The sequence below is a fragment of the Scomber scombrus genome, chromosome 19 (genome assembly GCF_963691925.1).
Source record: "Scomber scombrus chromosome 19, fScoSco1.1, whole genome shotgun sequence".
NCBI classification, from domain to species: domain Eukaryota; kingdom Metazoa; phylum Chordata; class Actinopteri; order Scombriformes; family Scombridae; genus Scomber; species Scomber scombrus.
In genome coordinates, this window is record NC_084988.1 from 24,628,053 (window position 1) to 24,643,526 (window position 15,474).

A 15,474-nucleotide genomic window follows, 5' to 3' on the forward strand; every position below is an offset into this window, starting at 1 on the left:
AAGCATAATGTACCCCAAAACAACAGCCTTCTTTCTCGAAATCTCCGCTCTGAAAGAACAAAAAGAGCCCGGTTAGCTCAGTCGGTAGAGCATGAGACTCTTAATCTCAGGGTCGTGGGTTCGAGCCCCACATTGGGCGCAAGCTTAATCTTTCGAGTTGTCTTGGGCAATCGTTCCAATTCAATGGTATTGTATGCCTAGTTTAAAATACAATTCGTATGAATTTGCCAAACAAGGCAGCGGGATCATGACGGTGCATTTGTATGTGGTCATACTTCCTACAAGACATTCTCAGGTACGCCATGAGATGTCAAACACAAAGGTTCTACATTCCATTGACCTGTTCTGCCTATAGTACACAATTTCATTTAAAGATGTTGTCCAACTCATTTAGCTGTTCTTCAATTGAGAAATTTGTGAAATTGGATGCATGGAATTAGCGCAAGCATAATGTACCCCAAAACAACAGCCTTCCTTCTCGAAATCTCCGCTCTGAAAGAACAAAAAGAGCCCGGTTAGCTCAGTCGGTAGAGCATGAGACTCTTAATCTCAGGGTCGTGGGTTCGAGCCCCACATTGGGCGCAAGCTTAATCTTTCGAGTTGTCTTGGGCAATCGTTCCAATTCAATGGTATTGTATGCCTAGTTTAAAATACAATTCGTATGAATTTGCCAAACAAGGCATCGGGATCATGACGGTGCATTTGTATGTGGTCATACTTCCTACAAGACATTCTCAGGTACGCCATGAGATGTCAAACACAAAGGTTCTACATTCCATTGACCTGTTCTGCCTATAGTACACAATTTCATTTAAAGATGTTGTCCAACTCATTTAGCTGTTCTTCAATTGAGAAATTTGTGAAAGTGGATGCATGGAATTAGCGCAAGCATAATGTACCCCAAAACAACAGCCTTCCTTCTCGAAATCTCCGCTCTGAAAGAACAAAAAGAGCCCGGTTAGCTCAGTCGGTAGAGCATGAGACTCTTAATCTCAGGGTCGTGGGTTCGAGCCCCACATTGGGCGCAAGCTTAATCTTTCGAGTTGTCTTGGGCAATCGTTCCAATTCAATGGTATTGTATGCCTAGTTTAAAATACAATTCGTATGAATTTGCCAAACAAGGCAGCGGGATCATGACGGTGCATTTGTATGTGGTCATACTTCCTACAAGACATTCTCAGGTACGCCATGAGATGTCAAACACAAAGGTTCTACATTCCATTGACCTGTTCTGCCTATAGTACACAATTTCATTTAAAGATGTTGTCCAACTCATTTAGTTGTTCTTCAATTGAGAAATTTGTGAAAGTGGATGCATGGAATTAGCGCAAGCATAATGTACCCCAAAACAACAGCCTTCCTTCTCGAAATCTCCGCTCTGAAAGAACAAAAAGAGCCCGGTTAGCTCAGTCGGTAGAGCATGAGACTCTTAATCTCAGGGTCGTGGGTTCGAGCCCCACATTGGGCGCAGAGCTTAAGTTTTAGAGCTGTCTTTGGCAGTGGTTCCAATTCAATGGTATTGTATGCCTAGTTTAAAATACAATTCGTATGAATTTGTCAAACAAGGCAGCGGGATCATGACGGTGCATTTGTATGTGGTCATACTTCCTACAAGACATTCTCAGGTACGCCATGAGATGTCAAACACAAAGGTTCTACATTCCATTGACCTGTTCTGCCTATAGTACACAATTTCATTTAAAGATGTTGTCCAACTCATTTAGTTGTTCTTCAATTGAGAAATTTGTGAAATTAGATGCATGAAATTAGCGCAAGCATAATGTACCCCAAAACAACAGCCTTCTTTCTCGAAATCTCCGCTCTGAAAGAACAAAAAGAGCCCGGTTAGCTCAGTCGGTAGAGCATGAGACTCTTAATCTCAGGGTCGTGGGTTCGAGCCCCACATTGGGCGCAAGCTTAATCTTTCGAGTTGTCTTGGGCAATCGTTCCAATTCAATGGTATTGTATGCCTAGTTTAAAATACAATTCGTATGAATTTGCCAAACAAGGCAGCGGGATCATGACGGTGCATTTGTATGTGGTCATACTTCCTACAAGACATTCTCAGGTACGCCATGAGATGTCAAACACAAAGGTTCTACATTCCATTGACCTGTTCTGCCTATAGTACACAATTTCATTTAAAGATGTTGTCCAACTCATTTAGTTGTTCTTCAATTGAGAAATTTGTGAAAGTGGATGCATGGAATTAGCGCAAGCATAATGTACCCCAAAACAACAGCCTTCCTTCTCGAAATCTCCGCTCTGAAAGAACAAAAAGAGCCCGGTTAGCTCAGTCGGTAGAGCATGAGACTCTTAATCTCAGGGTCGTGGGTTCGAGCCCCACATTGGGCGCAGAGCTTAAGTTTTAGAGCTGTCTTTGGCAGTGGTTCCAATTCAATGGTATTGTATGCCTAGTTTAAAATACAATTCGTATGAATTTGTCAAACAAGGCAGCGGGATCATGACGGTGCATTTGTATGTGGTCATACTTCCTACAAGACATTCTCAGGTACGCCATGAGATGTCAAACACAAAGGTTCTACATTCCATTGACCTGTTCTCCCTATAGTACACAATTTCATTTAAAGATGTTGTCCAACTCATTTAGTTGTTCTTCAATTGAGAAATTTGTGAAATTAGATGCATGAAATTAGCGCAAGCATAATGTACCCCAAAACAACAGCCTTCTTTCTCGAAATCTCCGCTCTGAAAGAACAAAAAGAGCCCGGTTAGCTCAGTCGGTAGAGCATGAGACTCTTAATCTCAGGGTCGTGGGTTCGAGCCCCACATTGGGCGCAAGCTTAATCTTTCGAGTTGTCTTGGGCAATCGTTCCAATTCAATGGTATTGTATGCCTAGTTTAAAATACAATTCGTATGAATTTGCCAAACAAGGCAGCGGGATCATGACGGTGCATTTGTATGTGGTCATACGTCTTACAAGACATTCTCAGGTACGCCATGAGATGTCAAACACAAAGGTTCTACATTCCATTGACCTGTTCTGCCTATAGTACACAATTTCATTTAAAGATGTTGTCCAACTCATTTAGCTGTTCTTCAATTGAGAAATTTGTGAAATTGGATGCATGGAATTAGCGCAAGCATAATGTACCCCAAAACAACAGCCTTCTTTCTCGAAATCTCCGCTCTGAACAAACAAAAAGAGCCCGGTTAGCTCAGTCGGTAGAGCATGAGACTCTTAATCTCAGGGTCGTGGGTTCGAGCCCCACATTGGGCGCAAGCTTAATCTTTCGAGTTGTCTTGGGCAATCGTTCCAATTCAATGGTATTGTATGCCTAGTTTAAAATACAATTCGTATGAATTTGCCAAACAAGGCAGCGGGATCATGACGGTGCATTTGTATGTGGTCATACTTCCTACAAGACATTCTCAGGTACGCCATGAGATGTCAAACACAAAGGTTCTACATTCCATTGACCTGTTCTGCCTATAGTACACAATTTCATTTAAAGATGTTGTCCAACTCATTTAGTTGTTCTTCAATTGAGAAATTTGTGAAAGTGGATGCATGGAATTAGCGCAAGCATAATGTACCCCAAAACAACAGCCTTCCTTCTCGAAATCTCCGCTCTGAAAGAACAAAAAGAGCCCGGTTAGCTCAGTCGGTAGAGCATGAGACTCTTAATCTCAGGGTCGTGGGTTCGAGCCCCACATTGGGCGCAGAGCTTAAGTTTTATAGCTGTCTTTGGCAGTGGTTCCAATTCAATGGTATTGTATGCCTAGTTTAAAATACAATTCGTATGAATTTGTCAAACAAGGCAGCAGGATCATGACGGTGCATTTGTATGTGGTCATACTTCCTACAAGACATTCTCAGGTACGCCATGAGATGTCAAACACAAAGGTTCTACATTCCATTGACCTGTTCTGCCTATAGTACACAATTTCATTTAAAGATGTTGTCCAACTCATTTAGTTGTTCTTCAATTGAGAAATTTGTGAAATTAGATGCATGAAATTAGCGCAAGCATAATGTACCCCAAAACAACAGCCTTCTTTCTCGAAATCTCCGCTCTGAAAGAACAAAAAGAGCCCGGTTAGCTCAGTCGGTAGAGCATGAGACTCTTAATCTCAGGGTCGTGGGTTCGAGCCCCACATTGGGCGCAAGCTTAATCTTTCGAGTTGTCTTGGGCAATCGTTCCAATTCAATGGTATTGTATGCCTAGTTTAAAATACAATTCGTATGAATTTGCCAAACAAGGCAGCGGGATCATGACGGTGCATTTGTATGTGGTCATACTTCCTACAAGACATTCTCAGGTACGCCATGAGATGTCAAACACAAAGGTTCTACATTCCATTGACCTGTTCTGCCTATAGTACACAATTTCATTTAAAGATGTTGTCCAACTCATTTAGTTGTTCTTCAATTGAGAAATTTGTGAAAGTGGATGCATGGAATTAGCGCAAGCATAATGTACCCCAAAACAACAGCCTTCCTTCTCGAAATCTCCGCTCTGAAAGAACAAAAAGAGCCCGGTTAGCTCAGTCGGTAGAGCATGAGACTCTTAATCTCAGGGTCGTGGGTTCGAGCCCCACATTGGGCGCAGAGCTTAAGTTTTAGAGCTGTCTTTGGCAGTGGTTCCAATTCAATGGTATTGTATGCCTAGTTTAAAATACAATTCGTATGAATTTGTCAAACAAGGCAGCGGGATCATGACGGTGCATTTGTATGTGGTCATACTTCCTACAAGACATTCTCAGGTACGCCATGAGATGTCAAACACAAAGGTTCTACATTCCATTGACCTGTTCTCCCTATAGTACACAATTTCATTTAAAGATGTTGTCCAACTCATTTAGTTGTTCTTCAATTGAGAAATTTGTGAAATTAGATGCATGAAATTAGCGCAAGCATAATGTACCCCAAAACAACAGCCTTCTTTCTCGAAATCTCCGCTCTGAAAGAACAAAAAGAGCCCGGTTAGCTCAGTCGGTAGAGCATGAGACTCTTAATCTCAGGGTCGTGGGTTCGAGCCCCACATTGGGCGCAAGCTTAATCTTTCGAGTTGTCTTGGGCAATCGTTCCAATTCAATGGTATTGTATGCCTAGTTTAAAATACAATTCGTATGAATTTGCCAAACAAGGCAGCGGGATCATGACGGTGCATTTGTATGTGGTCATACGTCTTACAAGACATTCTCAGGTACGCCATGAGATGTCAAACACAAAGGTTCTACATTCCATTGACCTGTTCTGCCTATAGTACACAATTTCATTTAAAGATGTTGTCCAACTCATTTAGCTGTTCTTCAATTGAGAAATTTGTGAAATTGGATGCATGGAATTAGCGCAAGCATAATGTACCCCAAAACAACAGCCTTCTTTCTCGAAATCTCCGCTCTGAACAAACAAAAAGAGCCCGGTTAGCTCAGTCGGTAGAGCATGAGACTCTTAATCTCAGGGTCGTGGGTTCGAGCCCCACATTGGGCGCAAGCTTAATCTTTCGAGTTGTCTTGGGCAATCGTTCCAATTCAATGGTATTGTATGCCTAGTTTAAAATACAATTCGTATGAATTTGCCAAACAAGGCAGCGGGATCATGACGGTGCATTTGTATGTGGTCATACTTCCTACAAGACATTCTCAGGTACGCCATGAGATGTCAAACACAAAGGTTCTACATTCCATTGACCTGTTCTGCCTATAGTACACAATTTCATTTAAAGATGTTGTCCAACTCATTTAGTTGTTCTTCAATTGAGAAATTTGTGAAAGTGGATGCATGGAATTAGCGCAAGCATAATGTACCCCAAAACAACAGCCTTCCTTCTCGAAATCTCCGCTCTGAAAGAACAAAAAGAGCCCGGTTAGCTCAGTCGGTAGAGCATGAGACTCTTAATCTCAGGGTCGTGGGTTCGAGCCCCACATTGGGCGCAGAGCTTAAGTTTTATAGCTGTCTTTGGCAGTGGTTCCAATTCAATGGTATTGTATGCCTAGTTTAAAATACAATTCGTATGAATTTGTCAAACAAGGCAGCAGGATCATGACGGTGCATTTGTATGTGGTCATACTTCCTACAAGACATTCTCAGGTACGCCATGAGATGTCAAACACAAAGGTTCTACATTCCATTGACCTGTTCTGCCTATAGTACACAATTTCATTTAAAGATGTTGTCCAACTCATTTAGTTGTTCTTCAATTGAGAAATTTGTGAAATTAGATGCATGAAATTAGCGCAAGCATAATGTACCCCAAAACAACAGCCTTCTTTCTCGAAATCTCCGCTCTGAAAGAACAAAAAGAGCCCGGTTAGCTCAGTCGGTAGAGCATGAGACTCTTAATCTCAGGGTCGTGGGTTCGAGCCCCACATTGGGCGCAAGCTTAATCTTTCGAGTTGTCTTGGGCAATCGTTCCAATTCAATGGTATTGTATGCCTAGTTTAAAATACAATTCGTATGAATTTGCCAAACAAGGCAGCGGGATCATGACGGTGCATTTGTATGTGGTCATACGTCTTACAAGACATTCTCAGGTACGCCATGAGATGTCAAACACAAAGGTTCTACATTCCATTGACCTGTTCTGCCTATAGTACACAATTTCATTTAAAGATGTTGTCCAACTCATTTAGTTGTTCTTCAATTGAGAAATTTGTGAAAGTGGATGCATGGAATTAGCGCAAGCATAATGTACCCCAAAACAACAGCCTTCCTTCTCGAAATCTCCGCTCTGAAAGAACAAAAAGAGCCCGGTTAGCTCAGTCGGTAGAGCATGAGACTCTTAATCTCAGGGTCGTGGGTTCGATCCCCACATTGGGCGCAGAGCTTAAGTTTTAGAGCTGTCTTTGGCAGTGGTTCCAATTCAATGGTATTGTATGCCTAGTTTAAAATACAATTCGTATGAATTTGTCAAACAAGGCAGCGGGATCATGACGGTGCATTTGTATGTGGTCATACTTCCTACAAGACATTCTCAGGTACGCCATGAGATGTCAAACACAAAGGTTCTACATTCCATTGACCTGTTCTGCCTATAGTACACAATTTCATTTAAAGATGTTGTCCAACTCATTTAGTTGTTCTTCAATTGAGAAATTTGTGAAATTAGATGCATGAAATTAGCGCAAGCATAATGTACCCCAAAACAACAGCCTTCTTTCTCGAAATCTCCGCTCTGAAAGAACAAAAAGAGCCCGGTTAGCTCAGTCGGTAGAGCATGAGACTCTTAATCTCAGGGTCGTGGGTTCGAGCCCCACATTGGGCGCAAGCTTAATCTTTCGAGTTGTCTTGGGCAATCGTTCCAATTCAATGGTATTGTATGCCTAGTTTAAAATACAATTCGTATGAATTTGCCAAACAAGGCAGCGGGATCATGACGGTGCATTTGTATGTGGTCATACGTCTTACAAGACATTCTCAGGTACGCCATGAGATGTCAAACACAAAGGTTCTACATTCCATTGACCTGTTCTGCCTATAGTACACAATTTCATTTAAAGATGTTGTCCAACTCATTTAGTTGTTCTTCAATTGAGAAATTTGTGAAAGTGGATGCATGGAATTAGCGCAAGCATAATGTACCCCAAAACAACAGCCTTCCTTCTCGAAATCTCCGCTCTGAAAGAACAAAAAGAGCCCGGTTAGCTCAGTCGGTAGAGCATGAGACTCTTAATCTCAGGGTCGTGGGTTCGAGCCCCACATTGGGCGCAGAGCTTAAGTTTTAGAGCTGTCTTTGGCAGTGGTTCCAATTCAATGGTATTGTATGCCTAGTTTAAAATACAATTCGTATGAATTTGTCAAACAAGGCAGCGGGATCATGACGGTGCATTTGTATGTGGTCATACTTCCTACAAGACATTCTCAGGTACGCCATGAGATGTCAAACACAAAGGTTCTACATTCCATTGACCTGTTCTGCCTATAGTACACAATTTCATTTAAAGATGTTGTCCAACTCATTTAGTTGTTCTTCAATTGAGAAATTTGTGAAATTAGATGCATGAAATTAGCGCAAGCATAATGTACCCCAAAACAACAGCCTTCTTTCTCGAAATCTCCGCTCTGAAAGAACGAAAAGAGCCCGGTTAGCTCAGTCGGTAGAGCATGAGACTCTTAATCTCAGGGTCGTGGGTTCGAGCCCCACATTGGGCGCAAGCTTAATCTTTCGAGTTGTCTTGGGCAATCGTTCCAATTCAATGGTATTGTATGCCTAGTTTAAAATACAATTCGTATGAATTTGCCAAACAAGGCATCGGGATCATGACGGTGCATTTGTATGTGGTCATACTTCCTACAAGACATTCTCAGGTACGCCATGAGATGTCAAACACAAAGGTTCTACATTCCATTGACCTGTTCTGCCTATAGTACACAATTTCATTTAAAGATGTTGTCCAACTCATTTAGCTGTTCTTCAATTGAGAAATTTGTGAAATTGGATGCATGGAATTAGCGCAAGCATAATGTACCCCAAAACAACAGCCTTCTTTCTCGAAATCTCCGCTCTGAACAAACAAAAAGAGCCCGGGTAGCTCAGTCGGTAGAGCATGAGACTCTTAATCTCAGGGTCGTGGGTTCGAGCCCCACATTGGGCGCAAGCTTAATCTTTCGAGTTGTCTTGGGCAATCGTTCCAATTCAATGGTATTGTATGCCTAGTTTAAAATACAATTCGTATGAATTTGCCAAACAAGGCAGCGGGATCATGACGGTGCATTTGTATGTGGTCATACTTCTTACAAGACATTCTCAGGTACGCCATGAGATGTCAAACACAAAGGTTCTACATTCCATTGACCTGTTCTGCCTATAGTACACAATTTCATTTAAAGATGTTGTCCAACTCATTTAGTTGTTCTTCAATTGAGAAATTTGTGAAAGTGGATGCATGGAATTAGCGCAAGCATAATGTACCCCAAAACAACAGCCTTCCTTCTCGAAATCTCCGCTCTGAAAGAACAAAAAGAGCCCGGTTAGCTCAGTCGGTAGAGCATGAGACTCTTAATCTCAGGGTCGTGGGTTCGAGCCCCACATTGGGCGCAGAGCTTAAGTTTTAGAGCTGTCTTTGGCAGTGGTTCCAATTCAATGGTATTGTATGCCTAGTTTAAAATACAATTCGTATGAATTTGTCAAACAAGGCAGCGGGATCATGACGGTGCATTTGTATGTGGTCATACTTCCTACAAGACATTCTCAGGTACGCCATGAGATGTCAAACACAAAGGTTCTACATTCCATTGACCTGTTCTGCCTATAGTACACAATTTCATTTAAAGATGTTGTCCAACTCATTTAGTTGTTCTTCAATTGAGAAATTTGTGAAATTAGATGCATGAAATTAGCGCAAGCATAATGTACCCCAAAACAACAGCCTTCTTTCTCAAAATCTCCGCTCTGAAAGAACAAAAAGAGCCCGGTTAGCTCAGTCGGTAGAGCATGAGACTCTTAATCTCAGGGTCGTGGGTTCGAGCCCCACATTGGGCGCAAGCTTAATCTTTCGAGTTGTCTTGGGCAATCGTTCCAATTCAATGGTATTGTATGCCTAGTTTAAAATACAATTCGTATGAATTTGCCAAACAAGGCAGCGGGATCATGACGGTGCATTTGTATGTGGTCATACTTCCTACAAGACATTCTCAGGTACGCCATGAGATATCAAACACAAAGGTTCTACATTCCATTGACCTGTTCTGCCTATAGTACACAATTTCATTTAAAGATGTTGTCCAACTCATTTAGTTGTTCTTCAATTGAGAAATTTGTGAAATTGGATGCATGGAATTAGCGCAAGCATAATGTACCCCAAAACAACAGCCTTCTTTCTCGAAATCTCCGCTCTGAAAGAACAAAAAGAGCCCGGTTAGCTCAGTCGGTAGAGCATGAGACTCTTAATCTCAGGGTCGTGGGTTCGAGCCCCACATTGGGCACAAGCTTAATCTTTCGAGTTGTCTTGGGCAATCGTTCCAATTCAATGGTATTGTATGCCTAGTTTAAAATACAATTCGTATGAATTTGCCAAACAAGGCAGCGGGATCATGACGGTGCATTTGTATGTGGTCATACTTCTTACAAGACATTCTCAGGTACGCCATGAGATGTCAAACACAAAGGTTCTACATTCCATTGACCTGTTCTGCCTATAGTACACAATTTCATTTAAAGATGTTGTCCAACTCATTTAGTTGTTCTTCAATTGAGAAATTTGTGAAAGTGGACGCATGGAATTAGCGCAAGCATAATGTACCCCAAAACAACAGCCTTCCTTCTCGCAATCTCCGCTCTGAAAGAACAAAAAGAGCCCGGTTAGCTCAGTCGGTAGAGCATGAGACTCTTAATCTCAGGGTCGTGGGTTCGAGCCCCACATTGGGCGCAGAGCTTAAGTTTTAGAGCTGTCTTTGGCAGTGGTTCCAATTCAATGGTATTGTATGCCTAGTTTAAAATACAATTCGTATGAATTTGTCAAACAAGGCAGCGGGATCATGACGGTGCATTTGTATGTGGTCATACTTCCTACAAGACATTCTCAGGTACGCCATGAGATGTCAAACACAAAGGTTCTACATTCCATTGACCTGTTCTGCCTATAGTACACAATTTCATTTAAAGATGTTGTCCAACTCATTTAGTTGTTCTTCAATTGAGAAATTTGTGAAATTAGATGCATGAAATTAGCGCAAGCATAATGTACCCCAAAACAACAGCCTTCTTTCTCGAAATCTCCGCTCTGAAAGAACAAAAAGAGCCCGGTTAGCTCAGTCGGTAGAGCATGAGACTCTTAATCTCAGGGTCGTGGGTTCGAGCCCCACATTGGGCGCAAGCTTAATCTTTCGAGTTGTCTTGGGCAATCGTTCCAATTCAATGGTATTGTATGCCTAGTTTAAAATACAATTCGTATGAATTTGCCAAACAAGGCAGCGGGATCATGACGGTGCATTTGTATGTGGTCATACTTCCTACAAGACATTCTCAGGTACGCCATGAGATGTCAAACACAAAGGTTCTACATTCCATTGACCTGTTCTGCCTATAGTACACAATTTCATTTAAAGATGTTGTCCAACTCATTTAGTTGTTCTTCAATTGAGAAATTTGTGAAAGTGGATGCATGGAATTAGCGCAAGCATAATGTACCCCAAAACAACAGCCTTCCTTCTCGAAATCTCCGCTCTGAAAGAACAAAAAGAGCCCGGTTAGCTCAGTCGGTAGAGCATGAGACTCTTAATCTCAGGGTCGTGGGTTCGAGCCCCACATTGGGCGCAGAGCTTAAGTTTTAGAGCTGTCTTTGGCAGTGGTTCCAATTCAATGGTATTGTATGCCTAGTTTAAAATACAATTCGTATGAATTTGTCAAACAAGGCAGCGGGATCATGACGGTGCATTTGTATGTGGTCATACTTCCTACAAGACATTCTCAGGTACGCCATGAGATGTCAAACACAAAGGTTCTACATTCCATTGACCTGTTCTGCCTATAGTACACAATTTCATTTAAAGATGTTGTCCAACTCATTTAGTTGTTCTTCAATTGAGAAATTTGTGAAATTAGATGCATGAAATTAGCGCAAGCATAATGTACCCCAAAACAACAGCCTTCTTTCTCGAAATCTCCGCTCTGAAAGAACAAAAAGAGCCCGGTTAGCTCAGTCGGTAGAGCATGAGACTCTTAATCTCAGGGTCGTGGGTTCGAGCCCCACATTGGGCGCAAGCTTAATCTTTCGAGTTGTCTTGGGCAATCGTTCCAATTCAATGGTATTGTATGCCTAGTTTAAAATACAATTCGTATGAATTTGCCAAACAAGGCATCGGGATCATGACGGTGCATTTGTATGTGGTCATACTTCCTACAAGACATTCTCAGGTACGCCATGAGATGTCAAACACAAAGGTTCTACATTCCATTGACCTGTTCTGCCTATAGTACACAATTTCATTTAAAGATGTTGTCCAACTCATTTAGCTGTTCTTCAATTGAGAAATTTGTGAAATTGGATGCATGGAATTAGCGCAAGCATAATGTACCCCAAAACAACAGCCTTCTTTCTCGAAATCTCCGCTCTGAACAAACAAAAAGAGCCCAGTTAGCTCAGTCGGTAGAGCATGAGACTCTTAATCTCAGGGTCGTGGGTTCGAGCCCCACATTGGGCGCAAGCTTAATCTTTCGAGTTGTCTTGGGCAATCGTTCCAATTCAATGGTATTGTATGCCTAGTTTAAAATACAATTCGTATGAATTTGCCAAACAAGGCAGCGGGATCATGACGGTGCATTTGTATGTGGTCATACTTCTTACAAGACATTCTCAGGTACGCCATGAGATGTCAAACACAAAGGTTCTACATTCCATTGACCTGTTCTGCCTATAGTACACAATTTCATTTAAAGATGTTGTCCAACTCATTTAGTTGTTCTTCAATTGAGAAATTTGTGAAAGTGGATGCATGGAATTAGCGCAAGCATAATGTACCCCAAAACAACAGCCTTCCTTCTCGAAATCTCCGCTCTGAAAGAACAAAAAGAGCCCGGTTAGCTCAGTCGGTAGAGCATGAGACTCTTAATCTCAGGGTCGTGGGTTCGAGCCCCACATTGGGCGCAGAGCTTAAGTTTTAGAGCTGTCTTTGGCAGTGGTTCCAATTCAATGGTATTGTATGCCTAGTTTAAAATACAATTCGTATGAATTTGTCAAACAAGGCAGCGGGATCATGACGGTGCATTTGTATGTGGTCATACTTCCTACAAGACATTCTCAGGTACGCCATGAGATGTCAAACACAAAGGTTCTACATTCCATTGACCTGTTCTGCCTATAGTACACAATTTCATTTAAAGATGTTGTCCAACTCATTTAGTTGTTCTTCAATTGAGAAATTTGTGAAATTAGATGCATGAAATTAGCGCAAGCATAATGTACCCCAAAACAACAGCCTTCTTTCTCGAAATCTCCGCTCTGAAAGAACAAAAAGAGCCCGGTTAGCTCAGTCGGTAGAGCATGAGACTCTTAATCTCAGGGTCGTGGGTTCGAGCCCCACATTGGGCGCAAGCTTAATCTTTCGAGTTGTCTTGGGCAATCGTTCCAATTCAATGGTATTGTATGCCTAGTTTAAAATACAATTCGTATGAATTTGCCAAACAAGGCAGCGGGATCATGACGGTGCATTTGTATGTGGTCATACTTCCTACAAGACATTCTCAGGTACGCCATGAGATATCAAACACAAAGGTTCTACATTCCATTGACCTGTTCTGCCTATAGTACACAATTTCATTTAAAGATGTTGTCCAACTCATTTAGTTGTTCTTCAATTGAGAAATTTGTGAAATTGGATGCATGGAATTAGCGCAAGCATAATGTACCCCAAAACAACAGCCTTCTTTCTCGAAATCTCCGCTCTGAAAGAACAAAAAGAGCCCGGTTAGCTCAGTCGGTAGAGCATGAGACTCTTAATCTCAGGGTCGTGGGTTCGAGCCCCACATTGGGCGCAAGCTTAATCTTTCGAGTTGTCTTGGGCAATCGTTCCAATTCAATGGTATTGTATGCCTAGTTTAAAATACAATTCGTATGAATTTGCCAAACAAGGCAGCGGGATCATGACGGTGCATTTGTATGTGGTCATACTTCTTACAAGACATTCTCAGGTACGCCATGAGATGTCAAACACAAAGGTTCTACATTCCATTGACCTGTTCTGCCTATAGTACACAATTTCATTTAAAGATGTTGTCCAACTCATTTAGTTGTTCTTCAATTGAGAAATTTGTGAAAGTGGATGCATGGAATTAGCGCAAGCATAATGTACCCCAAAACAACAGCCTTCCTTCTCGAAATCTCCGCTCTGAAAGAACAAAAAGAGCCCGGTTAGCTCAGTCGGTAGAGCATGAGACTCTTAATCTCAGGGTCGTGGGTTCGAGCCCCACATTGGGCGCAGAGCTTAAGTTTTAGAGCTGTCTTTGGCAGTGGTTCCAATTCAATGGTATTGTATGCCTAGTTTAAAATACAATTCGTATGAATTTGTCAAACAAGGCAGCGGGATCATGACGGTGCATTTGTATGTGGTCATACTTCCTACAAGACATTCTCAGGTACGCCATGAGATGTCAAACACAAAGGTTCTACATTCCATTGACCTGTTCTGCCTATAGTACACAATTTCATTTAAAGATGTTGTCCAACTCATTTAGTTGTTCTTCAATTGAGAAATTTGTGAAATTAGATGCATGAAATTAGCGCAAGCATAATGTACCCCAAAACAACAGCCTTCTTTCTCGAAATCTCCGCTCTGAAAGAACAAAAAGAGCCCGGTTAGCTCAGTCGGTAGAGCATGAGACTCTTAATCTCAGGGTCGTGGGTTCGAGCCCCACATTGGGCGCAAGCTTAATCTTTCGAGTTGTCTTGGGCAATCGTTCCAATTCAATGGTATTGTATGCCTAGTTTAAAATACAATTCGTATGAATTTGCCAAACAAGGCAGCGGGATCATGACGGTGCATTTGTATGTGGTCATACTTCCTACAAGACATTCTCAGGTACGCCATGAGATATCAAACACAAAGGTTCTACATTCCATTGACCTGTTCTGCCTATAGTACACAATTTCATTTAAAGATGTTGTCCAACTCATTTAGTTGTTCTTCAATTGAGAAATTTGTGAAATTGGATGCATGGAATTAGCGCAAGCATAATGTACCCCAAAACAACAGCCTTCTTTCTCGAAATCTCCGCTCTGAAAGAACAAAAAGAGCCCGGTTAGCTCAGTCGGTAGAGCATGAGACTCTTAATCTCAGGGTCGTGGGTTCGAGCCCCACATTGGGCGCAAGCTTAATCTTTCGAGTTGTCTTGGGCAATCGTTCCAATTCAATGGTATTGTATGCCTAGTTTAAAATACAATTCGTATGAATTTGCCAAACAAGGCATCGGGATCATGACGGTGCATTTGTATGTGGTCATACTTCCTACAAGACATTCTCAGGTACGCCATGAGATGTCAAACACAAAGGTTCTACATTCCATTGACCTGTTCTGCCTATAGTACACAATTTCATTTAAAGATGTTGTCCAACTCATTTAGCTGTTCTTCAATTGAGAAATTTGTGAAATTGGATGCATGGAATTAGCGCAAGCATAATGTACCCCAAAACAACAGCCTTCTTTCTCGAAATCTCCGCTCTGAACAAACAAAAAGAGCCCGGTTAGCTCAGTCGGTAGAGCATGAGACTCTTAATCTCAGGGTCGTGGGTTCGAGCCCCACATTGGGCGCAAGCTTAATCTTTCGAGTTGTCTTGGGCAATCGTTCCAATTCAATGGTATTGTATGCCTAGTTTAAAATACAATTCGTATGAATTTGCCAAACAAGGCAGCGGGATCATGACGGTGCATTTGTATGTGGTCATACTTCCTACAAGACATTCTCAGGTACGCCATGAGATGTCAAACACAAAGGTTCTACATTCCATTGACCTGTTCTGCCTATAGTACACAATTTCATTTAAAGATGTTGTCCAACTCATTTAGTTGTTC

The 15,474-nt window shown here is 41.7% G+C and overlaps 34 non-coding genes across 34 annotated transcripts; all 34 read left to right on the forward strand.

The window, feature by feature from the left end:
• Positions 1 to 66: 66 nt before the first annotated feature.
• On the forward strand, positions 67 to 139 carry trnak-cuu (transfer RNA lysine (anticodon CUU)). The gene has a single exon. It is a non-coding gene; the product is annotated as a tRNA-Lys (tRNA).
• A 370-nt stretch (positions 140 to 509) lies between these two features.
• Positions 510 to 582, forward strand: trnak-cuu (transfer RNA lysine (anticodon CUU)). The gene has a single exon. It is a non-coding gene; the product is annotated as a tRNA-Lys (tRNA).
• A 370-nt stretch (positions 583 to 952) lies between these two features.
• On the forward strand, positions 953 to 1,025 carry trnak-cuu (transfer RNA lysine (anticodon CUU)). The gene has a single exon. It is a non-coding gene; the product is annotated as a tRNA-Lys (tRNA).
• A 370-nt stretch (positions 1,026 to 1,395) lies between these two features.
• Positions 1,396 to 1,468, forward strand: trnak-cuu (transfer RNA lysine (anticodon CUU)). The gene has a single exon. It is a non-coding gene; the product is annotated as a tRNA-Lys (tRNA).
• Positions 1,469 to 1,839: 371 nt separating this feature from the next.
• trnak-cuu (transfer RNA lysine (anticodon CUU)) lies at positions 1,840 to 1,912 on the forward strand. Its single transcript has one exon. It is a non-coding gene; the product is annotated as a tRNA-Lys (tRNA).
• A 370-nt stretch (positions 1,913 to 2,282) lies between these two features.
• On the forward strand, positions 2,283 to 2,355 carry trnak-cuu (transfer RNA lysine (anticodon CUU)). The gene has a single exon. It is a non-coding gene; the product is annotated as a tRNA-Lys (tRNA).
• A 371-nt stretch (positions 2,356 to 2,726) lies between these two features.
• Positions 2,727 to 2,799, forward strand: trnak-cuu (transfer RNA lysine (anticodon CUU)). Its single transcript has one exon. It is a non-coding gene; the product is annotated as a tRNA-Lys (tRNA).
• Positions 2,800 to 3,169: 370 nt separating this feature from the next.
• trnak-cuu (transfer RNA lysine (anticodon CUU)) lies at positions 3,170 to 3,242 on the forward strand. Its single transcript has one exon. It is a non-coding gene; the product is annotated as a tRNA-Lys (tRNA).
• A 370-nt stretch (positions 3,243 to 3,612) lies between these two features.
• On the forward strand, positions 3,613 to 3,685 carry trnak-cuu (transfer RNA lysine (anticodon CUU)). The gene has a single exon. It is a non-coding gene; the product is annotated as a tRNA-Lys (tRNA).
• A 371-nt stretch (positions 3,686 to 4,056) lies between these two features.
• trnak-cuu (transfer RNA lysine (anticodon CUU)) lies at positions 4,057 to 4,129 on the forward strand. The gene has a single exon. It is a non-coding gene; the product is annotated as a tRNA-Lys (tRNA).
• A 370-nt stretch (positions 4,130 to 4,499) lies between these two features.
• Positions 4,500 to 4,572, forward strand: trnak-cuu (transfer RNA lysine (anticodon CUU)). The gene has a single exon. It is a non-coding gene; the product is annotated as a tRNA-Lys (tRNA).
• Positions 4,573 to 4,943: 371 nt separating this feature from the next.
• On the forward strand, positions 4,944 to 5,016 carry trnak-cuu (transfer RNA lysine (anticodon CUU)). The gene has a single exon. It is a non-coding gene; the product is annotated as a tRNA-Lys (tRNA).
• Positions 5,017 to 5,386: 370 nt separating this feature from the next.
• Positions 5,387 to 5,459, forward strand: trnak-cuu (transfer RNA lysine (anticodon CUU)). The gene has a single exon. It is a non-coding gene; the product is annotated as a tRNA-Lys (tRNA).
• Positions 5,460 to 5,829: 370 nt separating this feature from the next.
• On the forward strand, positions 5,830 to 5,902 carry trnak-cuu (transfer RNA lysine (anticodon CUU)). The gene has a single exon. It is a non-coding gene; the product is annotated as a tRNA-Lys (tRNA).
• A 371-nt stretch (positions 5,903 to 6,273) lies between these two features.
• On the forward strand, positions 6,274 to 6,346 carry trnak-cuu (transfer RNA lysine (anticodon CUU)). Its single transcript has one exon. It is a non-coding gene; the product is annotated as a tRNA-Lys (tRNA).
• Positions 6,347 to 6,716: 370 nt separating this feature from the next.
• Positions 6,717 to 6,789, forward strand: trnak-cuu (transfer RNA lysine (anticodon CUU)). The gene has a single exon. It is a non-coding gene; the product is annotated as a tRNA-Lys (tRNA).
• Positions 6,790 to 7,160: 371 nt separating this feature from the next.
• Positions 7,161 to 7,233, forward strand: trnak-cuu (transfer RNA lysine (anticodon CUU)). The gene has a single exon. It is a non-coding gene; the product is annotated as a tRNA-Lys (tRNA).
• Positions 7,234 to 7,603: 370 nt separating this feature from the next.
• Positions 7,604 to 7,676, forward strand: trnak-cuu (transfer RNA lysine (anticodon CUU)). The gene has a single exon. It is a non-coding gene; the product is annotated as a tRNA-Lys (tRNA).
• Positions 7,677 to 8,047: 371 nt separating this feature from the next.
• On the forward strand, positions 8,048 to 8,120 carry trnak-cuu (transfer RNA lysine (anticodon CUU)). The gene has a single exon. It is a non-coding gene; the product is annotated as a tRNA-Lys (tRNA).
• An 813-nt stretch (positions 8,121 to 8,933) lies between these two features.
• On the forward strand, positions 8,934 to 9,006 carry trnak-cuu (transfer RNA lysine (anticodon CUU)). The gene has a single exon. It is a non-coding gene; the product is annotated as a tRNA-Lys (tRNA).
• Positions 9,007 to 9,377: 371 nt separating this feature from the next.
• Positions 9,378 to 9,450, forward strand: trnak-cuu (transfer RNA lysine (anticodon CUU)). Its single transcript has one exon. It is a non-coding gene; the product is annotated as a tRNA-Lys (tRNA).
• A 370-nt stretch (positions 9,451 to 9,820) lies between these two features.
• Positions 9,821 to 9,893, forward strand: trnak-cuu (transfer RNA lysine (anticodon CUU)). The gene has a single exon. It is a non-coding gene; the product is annotated as a tRNA-Lys (tRNA).
• A 370-nt stretch (positions 9,894 to 10,263) lies between these two features.
• On the forward strand, positions 10,264 to 10,336 carry trnak-cuu (transfer RNA lysine (anticodon CUU)). The gene has a single exon. It is a non-coding gene; the product is annotated as a tRNA-Lys (tRNA).
• Positions 10,337 to 10,707: 371 nt separating this feature from the next.
• Positions 10,708 to 10,780, forward strand: trnak-cuu (transfer RNA lysine (anticodon CUU)). The gene has a single exon. It is a non-coding gene; the product is annotated as a tRNA-Lys (tRNA).
• A 370-nt stretch (positions 10,781 to 11,150) lies between these two features.
• Positions 11,151 to 11,223, forward strand: trnak-cuu (transfer RNA lysine (anticodon CUU)). Its single transcript has one exon. It is a non-coding gene; the product is annotated as a tRNA-Lys (tRNA).
• Positions 11,224 to 11,594: 371 nt separating this feature from the next.
• Positions 11,595 to 11,667, forward strand: trnak-cuu (transfer RNA lysine (anticodon CUU)). The gene has a single exon. It is a non-coding gene; the product is annotated as a tRNA-Lys (tRNA).
• Positions 11,668 to 12,037: 370 nt separating this feature from the next.
• On the forward strand, positions 12,038 to 12,110 carry trnak-cuu (transfer RNA lysine (anticodon CUU)). The gene has a single exon. It is a non-coding gene; the product is annotated as a tRNA-Lys (tRNA).
• Positions 12,111 to 12,480: 370 nt separating this feature from the next.
• trnak-cuu (transfer RNA lysine (anticodon CUU)) lies at positions 12,481 to 12,553 on the forward strand. Its single transcript has one exon. It is a non-coding gene; the product is annotated as a tRNA-Lys (tRNA).
• Positions 12,554 to 12,924: 371 nt separating this feature from the next.
• Positions 12,925 to 12,997, forward strand: trnak-cuu (transfer RNA lysine (anticodon CUU)). Its single transcript has one exon. It is a non-coding gene; the product is annotated as a tRNA-Lys (tRNA).
• A 370-nt stretch (positions 12,998 to 13,367) lies between these two features.
• trnak-cuu (transfer RNA lysine (anticodon CUU)) lies at positions 13,368 to 13,440 on the forward strand. The gene has a single exon. It is a non-coding gene; the product is annotated as a tRNA-Lys (tRNA).
• A 370-nt stretch (positions 13,441 to 13,810) lies between these two features.
• trnak-cuu (transfer RNA lysine (anticodon CUU)) lies at positions 13,811 to 13,883 on the forward strand. The gene has a single exon. It is a non-coding gene; the product is annotated as a tRNA-Lys (tRNA).
• Positions 13,884 to 14,254: 371 nt separating this feature from the next.
• Positions 14,255 to 14,327, forward strand: trnak-cuu (transfer RNA lysine (anticodon CUU)). The gene has a single exon. It is a non-coding gene; the product is annotated as a tRNA-Lys (tRNA).
• A 370-nt stretch (positions 14,328 to 14,697) lies between these two features.
• trnak-cuu (transfer RNA lysine (anticodon CUU)) lies at positions 14,698 to 14,770 on the forward strand. Its single transcript has one exon. It is a non-coding gene; the product is annotated as a tRNA-Lys (tRNA).
• Positions 14,771 to 15,140: 370 nt separating this feature from the next.
• trnak-cuu (transfer RNA lysine (anticodon CUU)) lies at positions 15,141 to 15,213 on the forward strand. Its single transcript has one exon. It is a non-coding gene; the product is annotated as a tRNA-Lys (tRNA).
• Positions 15,214 to 15,474: the final 261 nt, after the last annotated feature.